Source organism: Rhineura floridana, chromosome 1 (genome assembly GCF_030035675.1).
Source record: "Rhineura floridana isolate rRhiFlo1 chromosome 1, rRhiFlo1.hap2, whole genome shotgun sequence".
Classification (NCBI taxonomy): domain Eukaryota; kingdom Metazoa; phylum Chordata; class Lepidosauria; order Squamata; family Rhineuridae; genus Rhineura; species Rhineura floridana.
In genome coordinates, this window is record NC_084480.1 from 259,144,866 (window position 1) to 259,150,857 (window position 5,992).

At 43.5% G+C, this 5,992-nt stretch overlaps 1 non-coding gene across 1 annotated transcript; it reads left to right on the plus strand.

The window, feature by feature from the left end:
• The first annotated feature begins 4,423 nt into the window (after window positions 1-4,423).
• On the plus strand, window positions 4,424-4,542 carry LOC133375928 (5S ribosomal RNA). Its single transcript, XR_009760339.1, has one exon. It is a non-coding gene; the product is annotated as a 5S ribosomal RNA (ribosomal RNA).
• The last annotated feature ends 1,450 nt before the right edge of the window (window positions 4,543-5,992 follow it).

The window sequence follows — 5,992 nt, forward strand, 5'->3', positions numbered from 1 at the left end:
TCTTGGTTTCATTCAAACACAAAGATTGCAAAACTAATAAAGCATTTAAAAGACAATAATTGGGTACATTGCTAGTTAAAAGCTGTGTCCATTGTAAATTCACATATTTTTCTTAACCCTTTTCATGTATTTCTGGCTTGACCAAATGCATTGATCCTGTTTCAGCATGAACAGTCTGCATTGCATTTTTGAAGAAAAAAATGGGGAAATGTAAAAAACAAAAGCAATCTATGGATAGTACTGCCTATGAGTAATAATAATACTATCCACTCGGCTGTGGATTCTTATTACAGTAGGTGTTACTTGTTCCCCTACTCTCTCTTCATCTTCTTCCGCCACCTTCAGTGTTTTCTGCCCACCTGCACCTCACAGCCCAGGGGAGCTCTAGCAACTATCGATGGTAATGGAAGATCAAGGAGACCAAACAAAGAAGTGGCATAGCTTTGACATGACTCTGCACAAACGTAAAATGAAATAACTGTTTCTGAAAATGAATTAAGAGTGGGGCTTCCTCAAGGAGGCTGACTATTAGTAGGGAAAAGCCAACAAAATAGCAAGTGAGAAGCTTCATAAATGAATTTAGGTGTGCATTTAACAAGAAGGTCCTTGCATATTATGGAGAAGCTGCCTGTCCCCACCACTCCCCAGGGTGGTTTTCCTGCCAAGTTCTCTGACACAGTCCCAACATTCACAATGCAGATTGAACAGTGATAAAGTGTGTAGGTCACGGTCATGAGTAACTATGTGCACCCTGTCACATGAATGCCTACGTTCTCCCTTAACAGCTATTGTTTGTTTTTCAGTGTTGACACAGAGAGCTGAGATGTTGTGTCTTGTTACCAGCTGCCTTCAGAAACTGCCACTTCCTTGCCTCGTGCAGGCAAATATTTGTATGGACAATCAGGTGAATCAGTGCAAAGAAGGAGACAACTGGTGAGTTGCAGCAAGGCCAGATAAGGGCTGCTGCATGGAGCCAGTTCGCACAACCACTTTGGTGCATTGTAAGTAGAAGACACAGATCCATCACATGCCACTGGCCAGACCAGGTGATTGTGTATAGTTGTCGCTGTTGTACTGTATTCAGCTTTTAGCACACTAGTGCAAATTTTGTTCAAGTGATATTTCTGATGACTGACCATGTGCAGAATCCAGTACATGATGGTGTATGTCAGGGATGGGGGAAAGGGTGGCAGAGAGAGAAGGGGTGCCCCACCCACCCTTGCCTTTGGCTCTGCCCATGACCAACATCTGGCCCCTGGTGTACATGTACGGTTTGCCTTGGGCTGAGAAATAACATGAATAGGATTTTCTAGGATTCCAAGGGCTTTTGCTGTGGCTACCACAAATCCAGTGGCTGTGAGAATAAGCCCTTTGCGAAGGTTTGTTTTTATCACAGCCAATATTTGATTTCCCACAGCTGACATTAATCCTAAATGTCTTTAAACAAAAAACAAAAAAACTTTATCTCTACGAGAAATGCAGTTTCTACATTTGTAAAAGAAACACTGAAATGTTCTCCAGTGGCTGCAACATAAAGGTTTTGGTTATATTCTTTAGAAAACTGTTATACTGAGCCAGACCATTGGTCCATCTAGGTTACTCTTATTTACATTGACTGGAAGCAACTCTCAGGTTTTCCAATAGCCTTATCTGGAAAGGGTAGAGCAAGAGCCGTTCCCCTTCCATGAATGACCCCCCAGTGAAAGTTGAATATTCAGGAGAGGGCCTAGAGTATCCTTTAGGGGGACAATCTTCCACAGATCCCACTCTGACTTCATCTGTGGAACTCAATCCACGTTTATAAACTTGTAAATACTTGTTTAATAAGCCAGATTTTGTTACCTTTGAGTTGACTGCACTCATGAAACCATTCATGCGCTATTAGTTCCACTGACTTTTGTCGATGGATTAATAGCACAACGGTACCTCAAATCTTAAACTTGTTAAGCGATGTCACTGATTTCAAATGATGTACATCTTTGTAAGGGTTGCTTCATGCACAAATGTGTTATGCTCTTCTAGATGCAACATGATAGAAAGATCTTTCATATCACCTCAAATGCAATGCCTTTAAACTGAGTTAGTTCACACGTTCTAATCATCAAGTTGACAACAATCAGGTGGCTAGAAATCAGGTAATGTACATACATGTGTAAACCAGCCATAAGTGTATTTAGGATCCTTTACTATCATTTGTAGGTGATTTTAGGATTCTGGCTGCTGCGATCAAGCTGCGAACTACAAGCTCAATAGGAACTTCCCAACTGTTGACTGGAACAATCGTGTATCCTTCTCTGCTTTCCATATTCAATAATGCAACACCTGCCATTTGCCAGAGCTGATATATACAAATCCCCCAGGGTGATCTAGTTCTGTTTTGTTTATGTTCTCAACAAGGAACCTTGCAAATACTCCTGCTAACAAAACTGATTTCAGTGGCTTGACCCAACCAGTTTACATGTTCAATTGCCATGTGAAATTGCTTTAAATCATTCTTTCTGGCAGTTGCTACCATTTGTTGAGCTATTCGTGCATGGAGGCTCACCATGTTGATCAGATAAATGTCACCATGACGCCACAAACTTTTCTTTATAGCTGTAATACATGGTGAAAACCACTCCATCAGTGTGGCAGCTGTTGTCAGCCAATGCTGAGGATATAATGTATTAATGGTGGTTAAGGTTCTGACCAGCTGGTCCGTATGGTTTTGATATTTCTTTTACATAATAATGTGGTTTACTGATGTTGCCATATTGGTCTCAGACAATGGATAATAGTGGGAAATGAATAAGGTGAACACTGGAAGCTGACATACTTAGTTGGACTATTGGTCTGCTTAGCCCTCAGAGTAAGGCTGCTTTCACACATGGGGCTAATAGCGCTAGTTTAATGGATTAAAAATCTAGTGCTTCCTCTGGATTTCAAAAATCCCTTTCACACTGCAGTACCAATTTAGTGGCATTTCGCGCAATGGTCTTTCACACAGCACTCTCACCTACCGCAGCCATTAGAAGACTGCTTCTTTTCCCGCCTTTTCTATTCAAAAGCTCTGCTTGTTCCTTCTGCGTGGGGGGGTTGAAAGAGACACGATCGCGATCAGCTGAGAGGCACGGCAGCGCAGCAGCAGAGGCTCTGGTTGAGCACAAGCAGCACCAGCACAGGCTGCTCTCTCAGGAGCAGCTGGGATCGGCTGGGAGGCGCGGCGGCGGCAGCGCAGCAGCGCAGGAAGGCTGCATGCTGGGAGGGCTGTTGGTAAGGGCGGGAACGCACTGCATGCTGGGAGGGCTGTCACGTGAGCAGCGGCAGCTAGGGCAAAACTCCCGCAATCTTCCGGGTTCCCAGCCTGCTATCGGAATTTTTCTGGTAACATTTATTGCGGAAATTAGCACTAAACTTCTACTACATTCCACCAGAATTCCGGAGCTACCTGTTATGTCGTGTGAAAGCTCAAATTTTATGCGCAATTTAACACGAAATAAATTGTCAGAATAACGGAATAAAGTGCAGTGTGAAAGCACCCTAAGTCTCTAGGGTCTTGAGTAGAGGTCTTTCACATCACCTGCTACCTGAAGATGTCAGGGCTTGAACCTGAAACCTTGCACATTGCATGCAAAACATGTGCTCTACCACTGAGCTGAAGTCCCTCCCTTAAGTTGCATATCTCAAGGCTGATACCAACTTCTACTAATATAAGACTATCTATGCTTTCAAGTGACACATAAAGGCCTTCAACTCAATTTGGTGTCTTGGGATTCATGATCTTTCATAGTCCTTACCCACATTTTTTTAAAAAAAGATCTTTCAGTATAAAATGACATAAAAATAACATGCAGGACAGTAGCTACTAAACATAGAACTATACATAAGACCACATTATATAGAACCACATGCCTAGCTCTGTGTGCCCAGAAATGCTTTGGACATAAGTTTTCAGAAGGAGACACACACACACACCCCTCTTTAATGGCATTTGAAAGTCAGAAGAATTTCAGAAGCATTTCGCAATATGGCATGAGAAGCTGCTGTTCAAAGGGAAAGAGAGGGCATGCCCAAGCATTTGGGTGTACTTTAAAGATGCTTTCTGGATTGTGGCTTATATCAGTTGTGCTATTTAGAGAGGGAATACATTTATATAATGCTTTCAAATGTTCAAAACACTTCACATGCTTTATCTAGTTATAACCCTCACAGCAACCCTGTAAGGTAACTTGATATGATTATTCCCAATATTGTACATGGGGGGAATGAAGTGGGCAGACAGTGACTTGTCTAAGGCCAACTAATGAGTTTATGGCAACTTTAAGACTCAACCCAGGCACTTCCTGATTCATTGCTCAGTCTCTCAGCCACTTAATATACACCTGAAGGTCCCAGGTTCAATCCCTGTATCTTCCATTAAAAGGATCCGGTAACAGCTGATAAGGCCTATGGCCATACTACCCTGAACACACCCAATCTCGTCTGATCTCGGAAGCTAAGCAGGGTCAGGCCTGGTTAGTACTTGGATGGGAGACCACCTGGGAATACCGGGTGCTGTAGGCTTAGAGGAAGGCAATGGTAAACCACCTCTGAATACCTCTTACCATGAAAACCCTATGAATATATATATATAAAAAGATCCATAGGGTCGCCATAAATCATAATCAACTTGAAGGCATATAACAACAAACAGCTGATGTGAAAGACCTCTGCCTCAAACCCACTGCCAATAGCCTGACAAACAAACAAATAGTCTGATGGGATATAAGCCAGCTTCCCATGAGTACTGTGAAAGAGAGCCAGTATGCGCATGAGCCACTATATTGAACACTTGTCATAGGCTGAAAACGTCATCAGTGATTGGTAAATAGTCTGAGTAGGCAAGATGCAACGAACCTACTTAGAGTGTATCCATCCATACATTTAAGGCTCCTGGGAACTATAGTTTCTTAAGGGTTCTAGGAACTGTACCTCTGTGAAGCTAACTGTTCTTGGCACCCTTTACAAACTACAGTTCTCAGGATTCTTTGGCAGAAGCCATGCCTGTTAAAGTGGCATAAGACAGCTTTAAGCAGAGCTTGGAAAAGTTACTTTTTTGAACTACAACTCCCATCAGCCCCAGCCAGCATGGCCACTGGATTGGGCTGATGGGAGTTGTAGTTCAAAAAAGTAACTTTTCCAAGCTCTGTTTGTATGGTGTGGATGTGACCTTGTGGTTTGGGAGAATTGACATTCTGAAACAACTTTTTAGTGTAATGCAAAAGGCAGTGTTGTTGGGCTCTCTGAAATCCACTGTGCAACAGCAAAACAGGAGTTTCTCTGTAATTCTGTTATTGGATCTGTTATTCTTTGCAACTTTAAATAGTTCTTTCATACTCCAAGGCAAATGCCACAAAACCCCTACAAAGAGGGGTGGGAGCAACCTTCATCATGAAGAAGCCATGAAGTCTGGAGCTGTAGCCAGATTTCCTCTGCAAGGTGAGGTGTGGCCAGCTCTTTGTGGGGAGCTGCCGGGGAGGGATCCACACCCTCCCCCCAGACTGGAGAGGCTAGAGCTGGCTGCACGCCAAGCAGTCAGACGCCAGGCTCTGGGCTCTCAGCACTGGGAGAGGTCGCTCAGCCTGGTTATACAATGGCATTATCTCAATCTAACCACCGCTGCAGAAAGTCTCAATGTTTCCTGTCCTTCTGGTAGCAGCACAAACTGTCCGCTTTCCAGCCTACTTTCTTACACACTCACCAGCCTTTGGTCGCCAGACAAGCTGAACAAATGTCTAAAGAAATTTTCTCTCTTGGGAGCTGCAGCCTCAGCAAGCTGTAACTTTGGGTATTTTTATCCCCTTCTGTCATGATTGACACGGCTATGAGTCACTTCATGAGAAAAGGGAGTAGCTCCTAGTTCGGCCTCTGCAATGCCAGACAAATCTGTTGTTCCTGTAGTCAAATGCCTTCAGCTGCTGCCTGGAGGGATGTAGTGCTATTAGTCTCCAAGGTGACCCCCCAACACACACAC